This window comes from Cynocephalus volans, chromosome 7 (genome assembly GCF_027409185.1).
Source record: "Cynocephalus volans isolate mCynVol1 chromosome 7, mCynVol1.pri, whole genome shotgun sequence".
Lineage (NCBI taxonomy): Eukaryota > Metazoa > Chordata > Mammalia > Dermoptera > Cynocephalidae > Cynocephalus > Cynocephalus volans.
The window spans coordinates 114,958,374-114,982,241 of NC_084466.1; positions in this window are offsets into that span (position 1 = coordinate 114,958,374).

Below are 23,868 nucleotides of genomic sequence, written 5' to 3' on the forward strand. Positions count from 1 at the left end.
CCAGACTGAGGCCTGCAGCAGGCACAGCATAAATATGGTATTGTGGATATGGAGTGACAATGGGATGAACGCACAATTTCAGATAATGATCTAAGGACCCTAATGTCTCAGATATCCTAGTGAGGAGGGATACAGGAAAGGTATCACAACCTGAACATACCTCTCCCTCAACTGAGCACCCTGGTTTACTGCAGCCCCTGCTAGAGACTGGCATAGTCAGAGGGTACTAAACATGAATTTCTCCATCCCTACTGGACTCCCCAGCCCACAAACAGCCCTCTCCACTCAATCACTGCTGGACTAGCCGTTCTTTAATTCAGCTATAATTTATTGACACCACTAAGTAATTTTAATCTTTCTCTTGTAATGCTGTTAAATAGAAACATTAACAGAGGGAAAAATTTGTTCATTTTCCAAAAGTCTCTGTATGCTGAAATCCTCATGTATAATATTGTTTTCTTTAGGAAATAATAGACTGACTCACCAAATCAAAGTCTACTACTTGTATTTTCTTAAGAGTATAATGTAATGGGAATAAATTAGATCATTTCTATTTTATAAAATGATACTATAAAATGATACTATTATCAAGATTAAAAATGAGAAAGTAAAACCACTTTCTTAAAGGCACTTTCTATCCTAAAATTACATGTGAACAGTATTTTAGGAAAAATTTAGAAAACAAAGCCATTTTGATTGAGGCTTCCTCAGTCTGGATACTTTCATAATACCCCGTCAAGTGGGCTCTTCTCTACTTCAATAACATTGGCATGGAATTGATTTTTCTCTAAACCATTAATTTTACATGGCCACTTGACATTGCAACATTCTTTGGCTTCCTCCAGAATCCTTTTGCCTGGTCATCAACATGACCTTCATTCCCTGGTTCCACATTATCACTTGTGATTTCTTCTGGGAAGCTGCAAATTTTCTGTTCTTGAGCCAGCATTCCTACAAACACAACACCTGACTCTCCACACAGCTATAGAAATCACTCCAGAGACTTTGCCTCGGTTTTTCAGTTTCCCACAGGACTTTTAAATGTGTTTTGATTTCTTCCATTGGGGTTTTAATGAATTCTGGTTTTTTTTCCAAGTTCTATATCTTAATTGCAATATCATACATGAGCTTTTCTTCATCTAAACACTAAGAATTTTCTTTCCCAGTGTTCTACTATGTGCATGTAATGTTTATAAACACAGGCTGAGAAATATCCAGGACATCCAGCATTTCTGGTTTTCATCATTTCTTTTACATAATGAAACGTTGAAAACATTACATTTTGCAGTACCTAGTGTCTAATTGCTACTGGGGTAGTCCTTGTGTCCCTATACAGAAAGTCTTTCTTTGACTGACTGAGAATTCTGCATAAAAACAAGGGAAGTTTGAGCAGCTGAACTATCACACGGTCATAGTGTGATACCATCTCCCACTGATATCCAGGGACAGTGAGACTTGGTTTCACTTCCTCAGGTAGTTTTGCCAGAAAACTCTTCAACATCTCCGGGGTCTCTGAACAGTACAGATCCCCGCAGGATGAAGTTCCTCTTTGTCATCCAATGTGAGGTAGAGCCCCTGCTGCTTCCATACTGCATCATAACACATCCTTGAGATTAGTGATTTAATGCTCACTGAGCCCAACCTGTACCAGAAAACCAGTGTGAACCATGCCTGCCGTGGTCTGGGGTCGGGGGTGGCAGGGAGGCCTAATGCAATAAAGAACTCTAACACCTCCTGCCCTGCTCTTGGCTCTTTTTTTCCCTCTACCTAAACTTTTTCTTTTAGGGTTTCAAATGTCCACCCAATTACCTGCGCATGTTTTTCCTTCTGGGAAGCCTTTTCTCTCTTTTTCCACACTGGGGACTCAACCCTGTTCTGTAGCCAATGTCACTCCTCACCTATCTCCAGTGCCCAGGACAGGGTCTGGCAACAGTTAGGTACTCAGTGCTCCATGTTTGTGGAAAGAATAAATGAATGAACACTTGAAAGAGTGAAGGAGGGAAAAGCCATTATTTGTCATCCCTGAAGAGTCTTACGTAATAAGTTACAACTCCTGGAAATGTAGAATAGTGGAATGAAGTAATTTAAGATGTTGAACAAATATTTAACATTGTGTGACATTTATCAAAATTAATAAAAAGATCTATAACTCAAAAAGAACTATAAAAAGATCCCCAGTTTTTTTGAAAAATAAAATACTGTGATGGCAATAATTTATTGTAACCACATTTTAGTAAAATTATAAACAAGTAACAAAAATTGAAGCATAAACACAATCCTATAAAAATTTTAGAACTCTACTGAATAAACTTTAGGTTAAATAAGTCACCAAAAACAAAACTGCACAATATTTAGAAAATAACAACAATGTAAACACTTGGTATAAATATCTGTGCAACAGAGCTAATATTATCCAAGAAGGAAAATTTATAGCATTATCACTGATAACTAAAGTAGAAAGTGTAAAAATGAATTGAACAGTTGAAGATATAGCTTAAATATTAAAAATTTAAAAAGAAAGAAACACAAAAAAGGCAGATGAATGAAAATTGTAAATAGTAAAATAGTATCTTTTGTATCTCAGAAAACCTAAAGGCTTTATACAACACTTCAAGTGAGAAAACAGAGTGGCCTTTTGAAGCAGGTTCACTGGGCACTGGTTATCTCTTCAGCCCACTGCATCTTGGGCTGCATTTTTTATGACTTGTAAGAGTCTTGTGAGACAGGATACTCACACAAGTTAAGCAAAGCAACTTAACCACTCACAGATGGGCAGCAAGGGAGAGTAGAAGCTTAGGTTTCAGGGCAAACTGGTCCCCTAAGGCCCAGGAAATCTACACTGAGTGGATGCAGTCTTGCCTGCAAGTGCACCGCAGCTGAGGGGCCCCAGGAAATAGCCCGCCCTTGGTTTTATACTCTGGGGCCACACAACATGCCGGGCTAAAGCTTTGAAGGATACCCTGTTTCTAGGGAAGACAGGAACAGAGCCCAGGCTGCTCTGGCCAGCTCCCCATTTTCTCAGAATGTCGCATTCCCAGTACATTCTACAGTTATTCTGCAGAACTTCAAGTGAGAAAGGATGGAAAACTCGGTTGGTTCGGAGAACTGTCCTGTAGCTCTCTCTCTCTCTTTACATCTCTCTCTATATAGAGAAGGCAGAAACAGAAGATGAAAAAGAATAGAAAAACAAAGATATAAAGGAAAACATATTTTTAGAACCTATTTTTCTGAACTCTATAGGAAGGTGTAGAGAAAAGGAACTGGTAACAGCCCCGTCTGGACTCCTGGTCAGCTTGCTACCACGCCCTGTCATCCCCTATCCTGTCACCTCACATGAACAGCCTAGTCCATCTTAACCATCTTAACCTAGTCCATCTTAGCCTATTTGCCATGGAGGCAATAAATAGAAAATTCCCATTCAGTCTGGCCAGAGAGTTTATAGCCCAGATTGGCAAATGGAAGTTGTGTAGAGCTGAAAAGCCTTCAGATAAATGGCCATTCAGGTTAGTTTTCTGTACAGGAGGGCTGGGGGCCACCCTTGTAGACTTATTTTACTTTCCTGTATCAAAAAATTAATAAAGTTAATTTAGATAGAGAAATATTAGATAATGCCTGTAGGTATCTTTAGAAGGATAGCTAAAAGACTAAGGGAAGCCCAGACTTTCCTTCTGGGATGTGACTGTTTCTTTTTGTAGGAGGAAGGAACAAATGAGTGAGGGGGTGATTCAGACGAAGCTGTTGGACAACTGTATGTATACACAGTGAACTCTGTGAACTCTGCAGATGGTTCCTGTAAATATTGCTCAAAACCATAGGGGAAAGCTATATGCTTCTGGGAAGTCTTAGGAGACGTATGAGGAAACTCCAAACCCCCAGGCAGTGTTCAGGTCACAACGAGGCTGAGGGCCCAGTGTACTGTCATGGAAACTGAAAGTCAGAGAAAGGAGCTGACGTGTTTCCTTAACTACTGACGTTGCTCTCCCGTGGTTCTCAGGCCAGGCCAGGACACACTCATCCCGCTAGCCTCGGGGGCAGGTACCCAAGTTTCTCTCTGGCTATCCATCACTTCCAGTTCCAGAGGTCAGAAAAGATATTTTGTTCACCTTATCCTTTTCCAAAGTGGTGGTGCTTGCTTACTTTCTCCGCAATGGAGTGTGGCAGTCCTGCTTTCTCTGTCCTCGCCAATCCTCTTAGTTTTTCCTGTTTGAACTTTTGCACTTCTTTCTGAGTACATTTTCTTTTCAAGTCTTATGCCTACCTTTTAAAAATTTATTTGTATTGGTGAGTTGTAGGAATTTTTATGTCTTCTAGAGACAAGTCTTTTTTCAGGTGAATTTTATGAATATTGATTACAATCTGTGACTCATCTCATTTTCTCACTAGTGCCTTTTGATGAACAGAGATTTCACTTTGGATAAAGGATGGTCTATCCTTTCTTTTCTTTTTTATTTAGCATTTTATTATCCTAGCCAAGACATTTTTACCCACTCCAATTTTACAATGACATTTTTCTGTTTTCTTTGAAAAGCTTTACTGACTTACCTTTTACATTTTAGCTTATAGAAATCTTGAATTAATTTTTGTTGATGGTATATGGCAGTGTTTAACACTAATTATCTCTCTTCATAGATATCCAGTGGTTTCAGCAATATTTGTTCAAAAGTCTTTCCAATCCCCATGAAAGGCCTTTTACTAATTTTAATGTGTCAATCAAAAAGCAAAATTTAATTTTTTTTTTTATATCTACATGGAAGTTACACCATTTATATGTTTAGGTTATATCTGGATTCTTTATTCTATTCTGCTGATTTTGTTCTGTGTCTGCATGACAATTCAACACTATGTTGACTAGTACATTTTTATAGTGAATCTTGAAATCATGTAACATAATTCATTCTCTAATGCATTACATATCAATTGCAGAATAAGCTGGTAAATTTCTCTGACTGATTGATTGAGTTGAATCTAGAGACTGGTGTTAAGAATTAACATTGAACAGTATTGATTCTTTGATATTCCAATTTATTGTTGCTAAAATATAGAAACATAAACTGATTACTATGCATTACCTTGTACTCTAAGACTGTGCTAAACACATTTATTAGATCTACTAATCTAAAATATAGATTCCTTAGAATTTTTCCATATCAATTCATGTCTTTGGTGAATAGTGAAGTTTTACTTTTTCCTCTCAAACATTCTACCTGTTTCTCTTTTCTTTTCCATAGTGCATTTGCTACATCTGCTACCTAATGTTGAATAGAATGATGAGAGCTGGTATCTGCCTTGTTCTCAGCCACAGGGAGAAATTGTTTTCCTATGTCCTTTTGGTGAAGTTTAATATTTATTGATTATCGGGGCATGTCCTTTGCTGAAAAGCTGAACACTCAAAGACCTCACCCCCAGCTGTTTCTTCTTTTTTATTTTTTTTAAATAGACACATAATAATTATGTATATTTGTGGGATACAGTGTGATATTTGGTTGCAATGTGTACCATGTGTAATGGTCAAATCAGGGTAATTAACATATCCATCACCTCAAACACTTGTCATTTCTTTGTGTTGGGAGCATTCAGAATGCTCTCTTTTAGCAACTGGAAATTATACAATTATCTATGGTTAACCACAGTCACCCTACAGTGCTACGGAACCCTAGAACTCATTCCTCCTATCTAGCTGTAATTTTGTATCCATTGGCCATCTGTCCTCTCCCAACTTCCTCCCTGCCTACCCCCCACCCCACCCCACCAACTTCTTCACAAGACCTGCCTGATCTGGGTGACTCTCCAGTACCTTCCATGAAGTGCTTTCATAGTAATAATTTGTCCAGAGTTACTTACTAATATTTGTGGGGAGGTGAGACTGATCGGGTTCCTCCACATAACCAGAATGTAGAACTCCCCAGCATGTCTTGGAACAGAAAGGAAAAGGCCCCTCCTCCTCTCCAGCACCACCGCCCCTGCCCGGTAGTAAGAAGCAGTGAGCAGGGCCGGGCTGCTAATCCACCCAGATTTCAATTCCACACCAATCTCCTGACCTTAGTCAGCAAAACGTTCAGACAGTGAAGTTCACAGAGCACAGCACGATCACACCAGGAGGTGAAGTGGTCCCCAAAGCCCTCTCTTCCCTACGACCTGCCCTTCATACGCTGGGCCAGTTCTCACATTTGTTCTACAAGGAATAGGGGCTCAAACATGGGTTTTGGGGAAAGAAGTCCCCTTCCTTTCTTGCATTTCTAAGATCTTCCCACAGACACACAGACGTGGAGGCTGAGTTTTGGTAGCATGGACTGTGAGAGATGAAAGGGGGGCCGGGTCCACCATGACCCCCATCACTGTGCACATGACCTGGCACCCATAGGGCCTAGAGACCACCTTTATTGAATGTGTTAAAATATAAGTGGGGAAAGAAAAACTGAGAAATACTTGTTAAGGAAAAGGGGGAAGAGAGAAAGAAATAAAAGAAGGGAGAATAAGGCCAGGGAAGTGAGATGCCCAGTGTCCTAATCATCCCTGCAGGGCAGGGGGCAATTCTATGGGAGGGACATGAATGACAGGACTCTTTTGGGTGCTTGATGTATGCTGCTCCTTTCTGGTCATTTTTGAAAAAATCACACACCGATTGGCCAGAATAGGGTGGTCTTCTCAGAATGAAGGGACAGTGTGTCAGGGAGGCTAAGTCCATCTGGACATTGGCTAAGACAAGACTGGAGTCCAGGCCCACATCCTTTCCCACACCTTGGCTCCTCCAGAAGCTGTGCTGACCTCCTGCCTTCACCTGGCCCCCCCTTGAAGCCAAAGGGCAGTGAAATAGAACTTGACACCTGTTAGCCACACCCCTCATAGGCTGGCTTCCTGGCAGGGCCTGTGGCTGCTGGTCCTCCCAGTGCCAGCCCTCACATGTCCTCCGGGCACATGGCACAGTGAGGATTCTCCAAAATCCTCTCAGCTCTTGTGACCACAACCCAGGCTCTGGGGCCACTGGCTAAATCTATACCCACAGCTCACTAGTCACCTATACAAGGAGGTAGAAACAGAAGGCCTGTGACCTGCCCAGGCATGATTTGGAGCCAAAGATGGACCTCTCCGCCTTCAAAGCAGAAACAAACAAATCAGAGCAGATAGTGGACAAGAAGATGATGGGAAGCAGAACAAAGCACAGCACCTTGAGCATGGGATTAGGAGGAAACAGAACAATCCCCATCCAGTAGGTGCTTTTGACCAGACTCTGCTCTGAAGGTTGCTCCTTAATGGTGGGCTTGCTGGCAGAGAGAGTCTGTGGTTTGTGTTGGTGCAAGAATTAGTTTAATCCTGGGTCTCCACATCCCCCTGATTCCCTGCCCTTACCAAACCCTTTTTTTTCCCTCACTGGATGGTCTGATAGGTGTAGAGTGTCTTAGCCTTTGTGATGCTTGTTGTTCTCTGGGGATGCCTTGGTGCTTGTCCCATCCCTTTTTGCCACTGGCCCGCAGCAGCATCCTCAGGGAAGCCTTAGTAGAGACCACTGTCCATTCCTGGGTATGTGCTGGGTGCTAGGCACCAGGCAGACCCTTGACTCCTTGCAATCTGTCCAGTACTATTGGTAGGCAGTCCTAAAGCTGAACTAATGTAGAGATAGAGAACCTGAGATTCAGTGGTGGCCAGACATTCTACAAATTCTAGATTCCTGTTGTAAAGCCCAATCACACTGACACCAAGGATCTAGGGCAAACATCCTGAAGACTCTGATAGATGTTTTGCTCAGAATAGCTGGGGCTCTCAGCCAGGATCCAGGTGAGCAGAGCCTGGCCCATTATTCTGTGCAGTGAGACAAGCCTGGTCTCAGATCAAAGACTCTTGGCCTAAGTACCCAAGGCTCCACCCTTGCCCCATGCTCTGACATTCCTCACTTGCCAAACCTGGGAATGTGCTTGAGATTCTGTCACACTGGCTGCTGGTCAGAACTACATCACAGCCTATACTCCCAGACACCAAAGGGGGTGACATAAGATGCCACAAAGAACATCAACATGCAAGCCTAAAGATGTCATTGTGGAGAGGGAGTAACATTGGAACAGGCCCATTGATATATTTATTTTTTATTTTTTTATTTTTTATTAGCATATTCATTGCTACAAATCATACTTATTCTTTATGCCCCTTACCCAATCTCCCCCTTCCCCCTTCCCCTCCCTCCTCCCCCCCTTTCCCCCAGGCCCATCAATTTAGATGAAGAGTTTTAAAGCCACAGTGCCCAGAACTCCTAGTGATGTGGGGCAAGGGTGAGGAGTGATAGACTGACCCCCTTCCTCTGCACTGAGTGTCTACCATTTGTCCAACACTTTCCAGAGTCCTGCACAGGAAACAATAGACACGGATGGGCCTGGCTTTCTGGTCTCTCACTCCACACACTGCTCACTCAGCCCACACATTAGTCAGTCTTTAATTCAAGTGTAATTTACTGAGATTATGAAGTAAATTTTACCTTTCTCTTATAACACCGCTAGATAGAAACATTCTGTTTCAAGTGTCTCTGTGGCTGAACAGCTCACTGATAATATCATGCTGTTTAAGGAATAGTAGGCTAACTCATCAAATAAAAACCTACTATGTATATTTTTTAGGGAGTACGATGAACTGGGAATAACAAAAATAATCTCAATTTTCTAGATCTATTCTGAAATTCATATTACTATAAATATGCAAGATGAGAGAAAGTAAAACCACTTGCATAAAAAGAGATTTCTACCATAAAAATAAATATATGTATAAATTTAAAGACATTTTGAGGATAAAAAAAGAAACATAGTGACAGGAGATCATTGTGTTTGTTCAGGATTTGTTGTTTTGCCCCCCATGGATTTGTCACCCCACTTCCCCTGGGTGATGGAGACGCAAATGATTACTCAAAGCCCATCTCTTCTGAGCAGTGACAAGCCCCAAAGAGGTTAACTTCCCTGGGAATGCTCAAGCAAGAGGCATCCCTTCCATTTGGGAAATTAATGGCAAATTAGGGTTCTCTTCCTGTATTTATTTTCTAGACCAGGAAGTTATAGGAAGAGGACAAAGGTGGGGTTATACTTTAACAATATAGGCTGGTAACATTCAGTGAAACAAGCCAGATGACATTCCAGTAAGGCTATCAACAAAAGCTTTGATCTTAACAAACATTCCTTCTCCCTCTAGCAATTTCTCAGTATCTTTACATAACAATCAGTAACTAGTCTGTCTTTGAGCCAGCAACTTGCTGTGCCACAATTCTTATCTTACAACAGAAACTTATATCCTGAGGAAAACTTTCTGTCCTTGCAAGGTCAATATTTGAAACTGCAAGGCTTTGGAAAACCAGGCCCTGTGAAGTACATATGCTTTATAGTATATTCCAAAGCAAATATTACACTGAGTTTCAATAAAATCCAAAGGTAACATGCATTCATTTTCTGGATGGGCATGTCCAGAAAAGAAAACGGCCATGGAGGATGAAAAATAGGACAGCCCTGCTTTGGAGGAGAAGGTGCTGGCATGGCTGCACCTCAGCCTTCTTGGAGGAGTTTGGGGAAAACAACATCTTCTTGCCGGGAACTCTCTATTGGGACTCACAGTAAACATCTTACTGAGGAAAAGAGGAGAAGAATGAAAAGTTGAAGGTGATGGAGCAGGAGAAGGAGAAGAGGGTAGACAAGGTGAGGGTCTGAGTAGGTGGGCCAGACCCCCTCCTGTCTCAGGGGAAGCACCCCATCATGCACAGACATCAGGGAACAAATTCCTCTGCCACGTGCTCCATGAGAATCCACTTGTAGAAGCTGGGGTTGATCTTCTTTTTCCCTTATTTCTTGCCTCAGGCCTGCAAGCTCTGGTCTGGCAATGATGAGGTTTTGTTCATCCTCCCAAGCTCTCAGCCAGTCATCAAGAGCTTTTCTTTCCAGAAATAGAATCTGCCACTGATAAGAAATGGTTCTTTCCAGCTGTAATTCAAGATCTTGACATTGCTTTCTCTAGGTCTCTAGCTCTTCATTTTCATGGATCACCAGGTCATTGGCATTAGAGCTTCTACCTTTTGCTGTAAGTCAAGATCTATGTTAACAGGTAGCATCTCCACACACTGCATTTCTTTTTGGTGATGTCATTCGGTCATTTCATTTTCACTCTCTTCAAGACATTGAGTTGCACTTTTGATGAAGGCTTCATTGGTCTGGGCACCTTTGTGATGATCTCTCAGGTGAGCTGTCTTCTTTTGATTGGCAATATTGATGTAGAATTGATTTCTCTCTCTCTCTCTTGAATCTTGACATGTGCACTTGACTTCCCAGCATTCTTGTTTCCTCCCAGATCCTTTTGCCTGGTTAGCAACAGGATCTCCTTTCCCTGGTTCTCCTGATTCCAAGTCCTCATCATGTCAGTCCTTCCCAAGAAAGCTGCTAGTTCTTTGATCTTGAGCCAGACTTCCTGCAGAGACACAGCCTGACTCTTCACACAGGCCATGAAGACCACTATGGAGCACTTGAGTCTTTTTTCAGTTGGTGGTAGAAGTTTTCTGTGTGTTTTAGCTTCTTGCACTTGTGTTTCAGTGGCTTTCTTTTCTTGGTTCAGTGCCTGGATCTTTCTGGTTTCAGTTGTTCTTGGTCTGAACATTGAGGTTTTTCTTTTCCTCTGTTTTACCACACTCATATGACATTCCTCCTCAAAGGCCTGGACATGTCCAAGTCATCTGTCACTTCTGAGTTTTCATCTTCTTCCAACCTGGGAAGAACCTTGTCTAGATCAACACATTTTACTACTGCTAGTGCTGAATTGCTACTGACAGGTTTCTTGCCTCCCTATAGCAAAAGCCTTTCTTTGAGTGTCTGAAGAATTCTGCTTAAAAGCAAGAGAACTGTGAATATCTGAACTATCACAACACATTCCTCTATGTCCCACTTATATCCAGGGACAGTGAGATTTGGTCTCCCATTGTCAGGGACTTTGGCCATTAAATAGACTCCAGCCTTAACATAAGTACACATCCCCAGAAGAATGAAGTTTTTCCACAGTGGCCCAATCTGGTGCAGAGGTGTCTAGGGAGACCACGCTACACCATGGAGATGGTTGCTCTGGGTTCTGCCCAGAAGCAAACCTGTTCCAGGCAACTGGGACAAACCATGCCTAATGAGGGTTGGGTGGTCAGGCCCAAAGCAAGAAAAAACACACATCCACCCCTCCCTACTCTTGGCTCTTTCTTTTCTTATTTAAGCCTCTCTTTCTATGGTACCAGAAGGCTCACCCAATCTATTATGCATGCTGTTCTGTCAGTCTGAAAAGCCCCTCTCTTCATTGGCCATGTGTGGGGCACACCCCCTGTTCTCTCTCATTCTGTGTCTAAGGCTGGGCCTGGCTATTGTGAGGTGCTCATTGTAGAAGGAAGGAAGCAATGAAAGAGCATTTGACTGAATGAAGGAGGCCAAAGTCACCTAATATCTTCCTTGGAGAGTCACACCTAATGCTCTGCTGACCCAGCAGATGGTTCAATAGGATAATTTAATTCCTGTGGATGTAGACTAGCAGAGTAATGTAATCGAAAAGGCTGAACAAATGTTCAGAGATCCTCAAATGATTTTGAAAGATAAAATATTGCAAATGAGATCATTTTCCATAAGTACAGCCAACAACTGCTTGAAAAATTTAGACCCCTCTTAAATAATCGCTGCCAAAAATGCAACTGCACAAAACTTAGAAAATACACACAATGAAAATATTAACAATAATAATCTATGTGTAGGATACAGCTAACGTTCCTTGGTGAGGAAAATTCACATCATCTAACACTAAAAAAAAAAAAAGAAAAAAAAAGTTGTAAAAATGAATTGAACAATTGGGAATATTTCTAAAAAAGTTAGAAATTGAAAAAGAAACCCAAACAAAGGAGGGCAATGGAAATAAGAAAAGTTGGAGCTGAATGTTTTAGAGCTCAGAAAACTGGAATGATTACAAGAGGATTATTTCTTTTCCTGAGCATAATTTTAAACAATGAATGCAAAAATTACAAAACTAAAAATTAGAAAGAATTAAAACCCCAAAACATGGAAGAAAATAAATCTTCAGAGCCTTTTCCCAGAACTCTTGAGGGCAGGGGACAGAAGAGGAGCTGGCGGCAGCCCTGGCAAGGACTTTAGTTCATCCCTCTCACTGCCACCTGCTAACAGCCACCCTGGCAACCCCCTGGGACAGTCACCCACATAACTTTCTCAGGAAAGAAAATCAAACATTTCCTTAGAGGCTGTCCAGGCAGGCTACAGCCAGGGGTGGGATCTAGAGGTTGTTCAGGGCAAGGTCGCCCAGGCTGGGGAAGCACCTCAGATGGGCTTTTTCTACAGAGGTTTCGGAGGCAATCCTTTCAGCCTTACTTGTATTAATTAGCATAAAAAATAATTGATAAGTATAATGATAAGAGGGTAAAATGAGAGATTCTGGATCTCAGAGCCTCTAAAGGCAAGTTGTTATGAAGAGTGAGGGAAGCACAGACCTTGCATCTGGATATGCCCATTGCTGTTTGCAGTATGAATGAATGAATGAGAGAATGCATGACCCAGGGACGAAGCTCTTGTTGGCCATCCCATCAGATGCACAGTGAACTCTGTGGACTTGCAGGTGCCTCTCTCTTTGATAAAGCTTAAAACCATAGTGGAAAGCCACATGCTTCTGGAAAGTTTCAGGGGACATGTGAGGCAGACCCACACCTACAAAGAGTGCTCTGGTCACATCAGGCTGAAGGGAAGCTGCAGCTCAGAGAGTAGAGCCAGGATTGCTCTCTAGACCCTTGATCTTGCTGTCCAGTCTTTCTGGGACAGGTCAGGCCATGCTGACCCAGCAGCCTGGGAGGTAGGGTGTCCCTCCCTCACTGGCACCAACAGCCCGTCCCCACAGATCAAATAAGATGTTATGGTCATCTGACCCTTTTCCAAAGCGGTAGTGCCTGTTTACTTTCTTTCCAGCAGAATATGGTAGTTTTGGTTTCCTCTTGTCCGTACCAATTTCTGTGGCTCTAGGTCATGTTAGCTGTAATCTTTTGTTAAGGTTAGGAGTGATACTTCATTGGATTTCATGACTATTTCCCCAATGAAACACTACGTTAATTATTTTATCTTTGCTAATCAAGCTTTTGTATCTCTTCCTTTGTGCATTTTCTTTTTATGCCTACCTTTTAAAATTTCTCTGCATTTTTATTGGTGAATGTTAAAAATTTTGAAAATATTCTAAAAACAAGTCCTTTCTCAGGTGAGTTTATGAATATTGTCTAACAATCTGTGATTTGTCTCCTCATTTATTTTACTAGTGCCTTTTGATGAGCAGAGTTTTCACTTTTGATGAAGGGTAGTGTATCCATTTTTTTTTTCTTTTTTCTTTAGCATTTTATTATCCTACTCAAGACATTTTTGCCTACTTCAATGTCATGAAGATATTCCTCTGTTTTCCTGGGAAAGCCTTATTGATTTAAAAGCTATAGTACTCAGCTGTCTAATCAAACACTAATCTCAGTGTAGCTGTGAAAGTATTTTGTAGATATGGTTAATATCTACAATCAGTTTACATTAGGTAAAGAAGATTACTTTCAACATATGGGTGGGTCTCATCTCATCAGGTGAAGGTCTTGAGAAGAAAAACTGAAGTTTCCTGGAGAAATTCTGCCTCAAGACTGCAGTATCGACTGTTGCCTGAGTTTCCAGCTTGCCAGCCCTACAGACTTGCTAGTCTCCACTATCACATGAGCCAATTCATACATATGTATGAACACACACACACACACACACACACACACACACACACACGCACACACAATTGGTCAGTTTATTTGCAGAACCCTAACTGATACAGGGAGAATCCACAATATTGACTGAAACCGAACCTCATGGCACCTTGGCTTGTGAGAGCTTGAACATCACACACACATTTTGAATCCTAAGGGGTGTGTGAGTCTAACTTTTAAGTAGACAGAAGGGTTGGGGAGGTGGGAATCAAGAGACGTTAGTTTCTTTCCCAGCACCCATTCACCCATGAAAAGGTGCATGCACAGATTGCTGGGATTGACCTCCATCTAGTCACAATTTAGCGTAAGTTGATTCTAATGAAAGTAGTGAAAATACAGATGTGGCCTTGCTGTCACCACAGTGTCACAGAGCAGTCCATGATTGTGCCCATCTATGTATCATAGGCAAGAATCTCTGTGACTCTTGTGTCTGAGAGTCAGAGAGAATGGGGACAGCATTTATGTGCCATTGTATGTCTGTGTCTGCTGCTGCGTATTCCTGACTGCATGAGTCAGTGTGAGTATCTACCAGTGAGTGTCACGTGCCAGTGTTTGTAGGTAGGTGTGTGTGTGTATGAGTATTATTTGCATACACACTGGTGTTGGGGGAGCATCTGGATGTGCATGAATGTACAAGATGAGGATGATTAATGAATTATGAGGCCCAGATGTGTGAAGCCTCTGTCTGGCCCTAACAGCAGCCTTGGGGCTATGGGTCAATAGGCAGAGAACATCCATGCCCTCTCTCTGTCCTCTTGTCATAAATGAGATGAAGAAGCAGTTGCAGGGACCATGTTAGGGTGCTGATGAACAAAAATATAAAGAGTTAGGAGATTGGGGGCTGAGGCGTAACAGGACATGTTCTAGAATCTTCAGCAGCTGTGTCCTGGGAGTATCCATGCAGGGAATGACTTGCAATCCTCCCTCAGTGAGGGGAGCATTTGAGACCCAAAAGAACTGGGTGAGGCTGATGCCAGTCACCTGTTTCCCCCATGCCTGCCACCTATCGGTCCAGTGTACCAGCCCCTGGACCCCAGGCAGGGACAGGGGCAGGCTGAGGATGTGCACACACCAGATACAACTCCATGCTGCATTTGTGCTCTGCCCTGCGTGGAGATCAATGATTCCCATCAAAACAACTTTATGGGCCTCAGCTCTCACACCTATAAAATGGGCATATGAACAGCACTAGCCAGCACAGCATTTGCTGGGAGTATTGTATGAGATGGCATTAGGGTGTGTGATCTCTTCCCCTTAAAAAAGATCTTCCTTAAGACCTGAGCAGGAAGTGGAACTCCCCTGGAATGGAGGAAGCGAAATATCCCTGAATACCTGAGGAACCTGGCTAGACTGACCTCCCCAGCAGGATTTTCTTCTTCACAGACAGATAATAATAAGGAAAGCTTCTCTGAATGGCCTCCCGGGGCCAATGTGAGGATGGGGAACCCCAGTCCTTGAAGGACCCGGTGGCACAAGCAGAAGTCCCTGAGAGGCAGCTCCTTTGCCATCCAGTCTGAATGGCCTCAAACAGTCTGCCCTCTGCTAGCAATGTGCAGAACTGCAGAGGGCTGAAGGATGGCCACAGAGATGTCAGAGAAGGCCTTTTAAGTATGGGACATGACAATTGACATGAGAACGGTGGGATGGGGAAAGAGAATGGGAAGTCCAGGCAGAGGGAACGGCTTGTACAAATGCTCAGGGGAGGGAAAGAGCCTGGCCTTTGTGATGACCTGCCAGTAGACCCATGGGCCTGGAGCCTCTCAGGTGCTGAGAATCATCCAATGGCAGTCCAGTCCCCAGCAGACACTTCTCCAGGGCACTCTCCTCCACTCAGCTGTGGGGCTGTGGTCTCTGGATCTCAAAGTCCTGGGCTCTTGACTGAAGGCTCTGGGCAGTGGTCACGCCCGCAGTGATAGGGGATCTGAGCTCTAGGAGGAGGAGAAGGACTCTGAACTTGCTTCATCTGTACTGGCTACTGAGCTTACAGCCCTGGACTCTGCACTCCAGGCTCTGGGTCTTGGTTCTGGCTGCTGGGATTGACTCTGAGCTGGGCCTGGGTGATGTCCTCAGTTTTCAGAGGAAGCAACTTTGGGCTCTGTGCTTTGCTTCTTGAACCAGGTCACTGGTTCTGCTTGAGGCTCAGCCCTCTGCCTCTGGGCCCCTGCTTGGCATTAGGCATCTGGGTTCCAGGGAGTTTGCTCATTTTTCTGGGCTTTGTCTTTGGCAAGATGCAGGGTTGCAGTGCTGAAAATTTAACTGAGCCCTCAATTTTGTTTCCTGCTTGCAGGTTTCTTGTGCAGCCTCAGAACTCTTCCCCATCTTGTTAGCACCTCTGACCCGGGGTCATCCATCAACGACCATGAAATTTACATTTCAAGAAGCAAGTTCCAATTAATCTCCAGAAAATGTTGACTTCTGGTGCTGAAATTCTTAAAATACTGAGCAATGGTCATATAAATACTCATAGTCACAATGCTAGGTTCTTAATGGGTACAGAAAAACCATGCTACGTGGTTGTCATTTACCATCTGTGAGCATCTTCCCACCACCCACATAGCCACTGTCAGAACTTCCAGGACCTATCGCTTTGCCCAGCAGTGCGTCGCCCCTGACACCCCTACCAGACATCCACGTCACCTAGCTAGCTGCAGAATCAGTTGCCCCTCTGGCCTATAAGATGACTGCACGCCTCTCCCATGGCTCCTCTTTTGCAGCCTGGCCTATTTCTGCCCCTCTCACAGCCTTTTCCTGCAGGATTGTGCTTGGTCGATACTCCATTCTGGGTCAGCAGGCCTTGATTGCAATCATCCCTACTTCTTACTCTGGAACGCAGCCTATGTGGCCTGGCCCATCTTGAAAAAACAGCTGGAGATTTATAAACTTTGACTTACGACTGTGAATTCGGTATCTGCTTGAATTTTGATAAATCACCTGTCTGGCTTAAAATAAGGTGTCTAGCCTCACACTGCTTGCCCAGGGCTGCTGTGAGGAGGATAAAGGCAGTGAAAATGGGAGTGTCAGTCAAAGACCTGCAGTTGAAAACCACCAGGAACACAATAGTGCAACAAAGTTGTTTTTTTTGGTACCTACTGTATCAAGGAAGAGCACGCAACAGGGGGAACCACGGGACCTCTCAGTAACAGTTTGTCGGGAGGGGATTTGTATGGAATTTGTGTGGAATTTGGGCTTGTGCTTTGTGATTTTGAGGAGGAGTCAAGGAAGTGGGAGTCTGGGCTGGATGGGGTGCTACCAGGAAGCAGAGGTAATATCGCCATCGAATGTCTTAACTTTCTTCTAGAACCGGGAGCAACTGCGAGAGGCTAAAGCTGTATTTGGTAGGGAGCAGCATAATGATCTCTCCTGTCCATGCTCAGACACGATTCTTGAGTGGTCTAGATTTTGTCTGTTAAGAATTTTTACAAACATATCCGTAAGCAATATTTTCTTGGAATGTTGTTTTCAGGTGTTGATGTCAGGATTATACTTGCTTCATCCATAAATTGGGGAAGTGTTTCTTATTCCTTTTTTCTGAACGAGTTTATGTAAGATTCATTTTATTTTTTTCTTAATGTTTAATAGAATTCACCAGTGAAACCACCTGAGCCTGGAGTTTGGAGTATTTTTGTTTTTGTTTTTGTTTTGTGGGGCATAATATATTCATTTTCTTTGGTAGATAGAGGGCTACTCAGAATTTTCTATTTGATTTTGTGTCATTTTTGTTACGTTTTATATTTAAAGAAATCTAACTTGACAAATTGATTGACATCAAGTTGCTAATCATCATCCCTTATTATACTTTTGGAATCTATTAGAATCAGTACCAATAGTTCTTTTTCATTCCTAATATGACTAATTTGTGTTTTCCTGATTTTTTTTATTGATCTGTCTTGCTACATATTTATAAATTTTATTAACCTTTGTGAGAACTAACTTCTGCATTTGTTAATTTCCTCGTTGTTTTTCAGTTTTCTATACCTTTAATCTCTGCTCTGATCTTTATTATTTCTTTCCTCTACTTACTTTGAATTTAATTTGATCGTATTTCTCCAGTTTCTTAAAGCAGAAAATTATATAGATTTTTTCATGCCTTTCCTCTATTCTAATACAAACATTTAAAGCTCTAAATTTCCTTATTATAACTGCTTTAGCTGTCTGTATCCTACAAATTTGGACATGTTTCATTTTAATTATAATACTGGTCAAGATATTTTCTATTTTTTCTTATGATTTCTTCTTTGTGGATTATCTAGGAATTACTTGCTTAAATGTAAAATATATTATACTGGTATGCAGGTGAGCTACTTGGAAATAATTGTTTTTTTCTCAAGCCTTGCTTTTTTATGTGGAGCTCTGGAGCAGTGCTGTGGGGAAAATAGAATAATTTAGTCAGGCTACCTGGACGTTTCTTGTAAACAAGTTGTGTGTGGGTGGAGTTAGTGCGCACGTACACCAATGTATCTTTCTAGTTAATTGCTTTGGTGTATTCTTGATTTTGTGAAGCAGAGCTGGCTGCAAAGCTGGCCTCTAAGCGTCTAAAAATAGAGCATGTTCACTCTGCTGGCAGCTGCTCAGTTTTCAGTTTTTCTTTGGACTTTGCTGGTAGCAGTTGAGTTTCTGTGTTTCTCTTTGTACTGCCTAGCTCATAGTGTTGTGTGTGCTGAATAAAGACTATTCCTACTTCAGCCAAGGCTCCAAGGACTATTTTGTCTGGTTACTTAGCTCGTAGATTTGCATGTGAAGGGTTTGTGAATGGGCTTGAGGGGTCTGTGAGATCCAGATCCAGCCCTACCTCTACAAGTGATCTCTCTAGAACTAATTATTCCCCTCTATTGAGCCCTCTACCAATGCTCCGTGAATTATAAGCTTTTCTGGGCTGGGTGGTTGGTACAGGCACTGTTCTCAGCCCCATGTGACTGCTGGACGCTATTCGCTTTTATCTTAGACGGTTCTTTCCCTGGCCTTAGGCAGCATTCTCACAAGCCTGGGCTGTGACCGAGTTCTGCTGAGTACTTGAAGATCTCTGGGATCCTCTCTGTGCAGTGCTCGCTGCTTTGGAACTCTTTCCTATAAAGTTTGGAAGCCTGTATTTCCATGATCTCCCAGCCCTGCCTGTTTAACTTAGGGCATTTAATGTGCCTTACCTCATATGTCTCCCTGAACTTCCACCCAGAAACTCTCTCAAGGTGATAAGCTGGGAGTATCTTAAGGCTCCCTTATTTTGTGTCTAGTCTCTCAGGGATTGTTCTCCATTGCCTAATGTCCAATGTCTGAAAAAACACTGTTTCATTTATGTTATTGTTTCATTTGTAAATGAATAGTAGTGGCTGTGTACCAGTGATAAATTTTTGTTTACCAAAACGGGTGGTGGGCTGGAGTTGGTCTGTGGCCGCGTGGTTTGCCAGTCCATGAATTCATTTTGTATATTGGACTCTTAAGTAAGATTGTTTTAGAAATCTGGTTTCAACCACAACTAAATGTTGGAAAATCTCTAAGTTCTATCCCTTCAAATTATGTCTACTTTTTTAAAGGCTAAAAGAGGTTTACAGGTGTTAATAAATATTTATTAAGTTACCTAAGATTAGGTAGTGAATTAGTAAAAGAACTGGAAATAAGATTCAGGTGTCTTATCACACAAAGCTTTTTTGTAACTATGCTTTGCAAAATATATTTTTTCAAGTAAAAACAAGTAATTCTTTTCGTGGGTCTTGGAGAGTGTTATTAATTGAGATAACTAACCACATGAGCTATAAAGACAGAATAGATCCACATAAAGGTCTCAGTTGGGAGAAAATTTGGATAAAAGCACAAAAGGCATTTATATTTTTTCTCAATCCCAATAATACTGGTTTTACAAGAAAAGTTGACTATGCTGTCATAACTTAATTATTATTATTATTATTACTATTATTATTATTAGCCATGACTGGTAACTGGAAGAATCAAGGATGCACTGACATACCCCCATTTGTGGTGACATTTCTTATTCAGACAGCAGAGGGCACTCTTCTATTAAGATTTTACACTATCCAATAGGAATTGTGTTTCAAGATGTTTACTGGATAGCAAGAAACAAATTTTAATACAATTATTATCTTTATGATCTTCTTCAGTTTGTTGGTTGTCCAAGGAGGTAATTTCTTGAATATAAGTATAATTAGTAGTTTTCCTGTTCATTATCTTTGAAAACATGATGAAAGTTACAGACCTTCCAAAAAGTTATCTATTCACGAACACATAGGAAATGGGTGAAAAATTTTAGCAAACACTAAAAAACCAATTGGAACATGCTTTATTGATTTTAGAAAGTGCTTGTATGTGTAATTTATACATGGTCCTTTGCTAGGTTGTAAACAAACTGTGGCATTTTTTGTGAACAATGCTACCACATTGTTAGGGGTTTAGTTTATGAAGTGAAGAAAGGCAAATGCATGTATATTATTTGGGACAAATAACTTTATTTTTTAATGATTGAATAAACTTTTATTTAAATACTTTATTTTTTTATATTTATTATTTTTAAAGTTGCTCCTTTTTCTTTTTCTTTTTTTTTTTTTTCTGTTACATGTTGTATATAGGAATGCCTGCTTTTATTTAATTTATTTTTTAAATTTTTTATTATGGTAAAAATATTTAACATGAGATCTACTTCCTTAGAAAATTTTTAAGTGCACAATACAGTTTTGTTAACTATTGGCACAGTATTACACAGCAGATCTCTAGAACTTATTCGTCTTGCATAACTGAAACTTTATGCCCTTTGATTAGCAATTTTCTGCCTCTTCCATCAATCCCCAGGTGAACAACATTCTACTCTGTTCCTATGAGTTTAACTATTTTAGATACTTTACATAAGTAGAATCATGAAGTATCTGTCCTTCCGTGATGAGCTTATTTCTCTTAGCATAATGTCCTCCAGGGCCATCCATGGTATTGCTTATGGCAGTATTTCCTTCTTTTTTTAAGGCTGAATAATATTTTACTATATGTATTCTCTTTTTTTAATCCATTCATAGGTTGTTTCCATGGCTTGGGTATTATTGTGAATAATGCTACAATGAACATAGGAGTACATGTATACCTTTGAGATTCTGATTTTCATTCATTTGAATGTATACCCAGAAGTGGGATGGCTGAATCATACGGTAGTTCCATTTTTACTTTTTTGAGGAATCTTCATGTTGTTTTTAAGGAACCTCCGTACTGTACCATTTTACATTCCTACCAACATGCACAAGTGTTCCAATTTCTACACATCCTCTCCAATACTTGTTTTAAATATACATGTATATAAAATGCATGTGTGTGCATATAAATTTACAACAGCCATCCTAGCAGTTGTGAGGTGATACCTCATTGTGGTTTTGATTTGCATTTCACTGATGATTATTCATGGTGAGAATCTTTTTATGTACCTGTTGGGCATTTGCATTTGTATGTCTTCTTTGGAGAAATGACTATTCAAGTCCTTTGCTCAGTTTTTAACAGTATTTGTTTGTTTGTTTGTTTTTGCTATCGAGTTGCAATAATTTCATAGATACGACATCAAAAGCTCAAGCAACAAAAATGAAAAGTAGGACTACAAACTAAAAAGCTTCTGCACAGCAAAGGAAACCATCAGCAGAGTGAAAAGCAACCTATGGAGTGGGAGAAACTATTTGCAAAGCGTATAACTGATAAGGTCTTAGTATCCAAAATATATAAGGAACTTCTACAACTCAATAGCAAACAAACAAACAAAACAAAATAAAAAACCTAATAACCCAATTTATAAATGGGCAAAGGACTGGCCTATCTTAGAAATATTAATAGTCATATTTCTAGTTATTATTTTTCTCTTCATTAAAATGAGAAAAATTGAATTAGATGATCTTTCACATTTTTTTCAGCAGTGAAATTCTCTTCACTTTCCATGTGGTAGATAGTTTCCAAAGGTAGCCACCATCAATTGCTTGCTTCCTTGTACCTGCAGACTGCTTCTCACATTGAGATGGAGTCTAATGTCTCTCTCCTTGTATCTACACTGGCTTTAGTGATTTGCTTGGCCAATAGAATATGACAGAAATAATTTCTGGGACTCCCAAGTCTAGGTCATAACACACCTTGCAGCTTTAACCTATGCCTCTTGAAACACTAGCTCTGGAGGAAGCCGGTCTTCATATAAGTCCAGTTATCCTGACATAGCCCAAGCAAGCTGCATGGAGCTAACACAGAGAAACAAAATGACCAGCAAGCCTTTATCTGTTCCTGTCGTGTCAGCTAAGGAACCAAATATGTGAATAAAAAGGCCTTCTTGTCTATCAAACCCAGTCAAGCCTTTAGGTGACTCCTGCCCCAGCTGCCATCTGATTGCAACCACATGAGAGACCCCTAGAAAGAACTGTACAACTGATCCAAGCAACCACAGAAATGTAAGAATTAATAATAAATTATTGTTTTAAGCACTAACATTTGGGGTGAAATTTGTACAACAGTAGACAACCAAAATTACATATGATAATTGCTATCAAAAAAAGTAACCAAAATGCACAGAAGATGACAAAACTAATTTTGGCTGCGGGGAATGGGGTCTATTTTTTGTCAGAGCAGGTTTTTGAGTTAGGTATTAAAGGATAAGAAAACACCTTGAGGAAAAATATGGAGAAAAAAATATATACAGACTAGGGAAATCTTATTATCAAGACTATTTTAGTATGTAATCCAAAAATAAAACTCATATGAACCTTTGTTTTAGCTTCATTTAATAAAAACAAGAACATATCACTAAAATAAATAAAACGTAATAAAAGCAAAATATAGTTCAATCGTATATGCATATCCTTGCAACAGATCTGACTTTAACAAGGATCAGCATTTAGACAATTGAATGGAAATAATTATCTCCATATCTCTCAAATAGTTTACCTGTTTATGTTTTTCTCTAGCTCCTCTCCTTTATGTGAGAATCAGACACTCTTTCACACAGGTCTGAAGTGCTGCTGTTTTAGTTTCACATGCTTTAGAAATCAGGTGAGTTGACAGTAAGTTGCTTGTATTTGGGGAGAAATTGATGAGTTTGATTAGGTTCCAAGAAAGACTATTCTATCTCTTCTTGTATTAGGACATGAGAGAAAACTTCAGGCTAACTACTTTTGTTTTGTTTTCTTTTATCAGTGTATTGTGAACATTTTATACATCATTAAATGTTGTTTTCAAACATGACTTATATTGGCTGAATGCTATCCCATCTCTGTGCCTTTATCATATTTAACCATTCCCCCATAGGTGGACATTTAGGTATTATTTTTTCTTTCTTTTAAATAATTTTTTTATCACTATTCTTAGGGTAAACTGGTTGTGCACATTCATAATTTTTTGTTTAAGAAGTAAATAATGTTTATTATACCTTTTAATCCTGAGTATTTGATAAGGAATGGAAAGACACAGAATGATAAAATTGGCCATAGTTGAGGATATACAGCAATTTAAGACACATACCATCCTGTATTTCCCCTTAATCATTATTTCTTTTCAACTTGGTTCCTGGCACAAGTGCTATAAGTCTTAGAATAAAGAATGAATTTGAAAGAGCTGAATTTTAAAAGTTCTGGATTAGAGATGACTACATTCTGGAGTTAAACTTTATAATAATGGCCATGGGTCACTGTTATGCAGCCTAGGCAGTTATTTTAAAACTTTTTGTGTAATACAGGCACACAGGTGCTTGTTTAAAATCCAAATTCTTGTTTCAACTCCCCAACATTCAGCACATTCTTTGAGATCTAATGGCGTAGGATCTACCTATAACAGAGACCTGATGATATATGTAAATATGAGCCAAAATATATAAGTAAATTGTCCTAAACGATTATAGACCACACACTATCCTTGGTATTCTCAAAATTGATGCTGATGATTATGGATTTATCATCTTCTGTTTTATTTCCATCTCCCTAACACAAATTTCTTGTATTTTTTCCTTTCCTTTTTTTTCTGTTTTATTTTGGTGAGAGAAACTGTCCTCATCTCTATCATTTTTCACCATGCGCAATATTTGAGCTTTATGATGGCAATGTACTTTATGTGGGTTTTTATTTTAAAATAAAGTTTTTTGTTAAGAGAACTACTTCAAG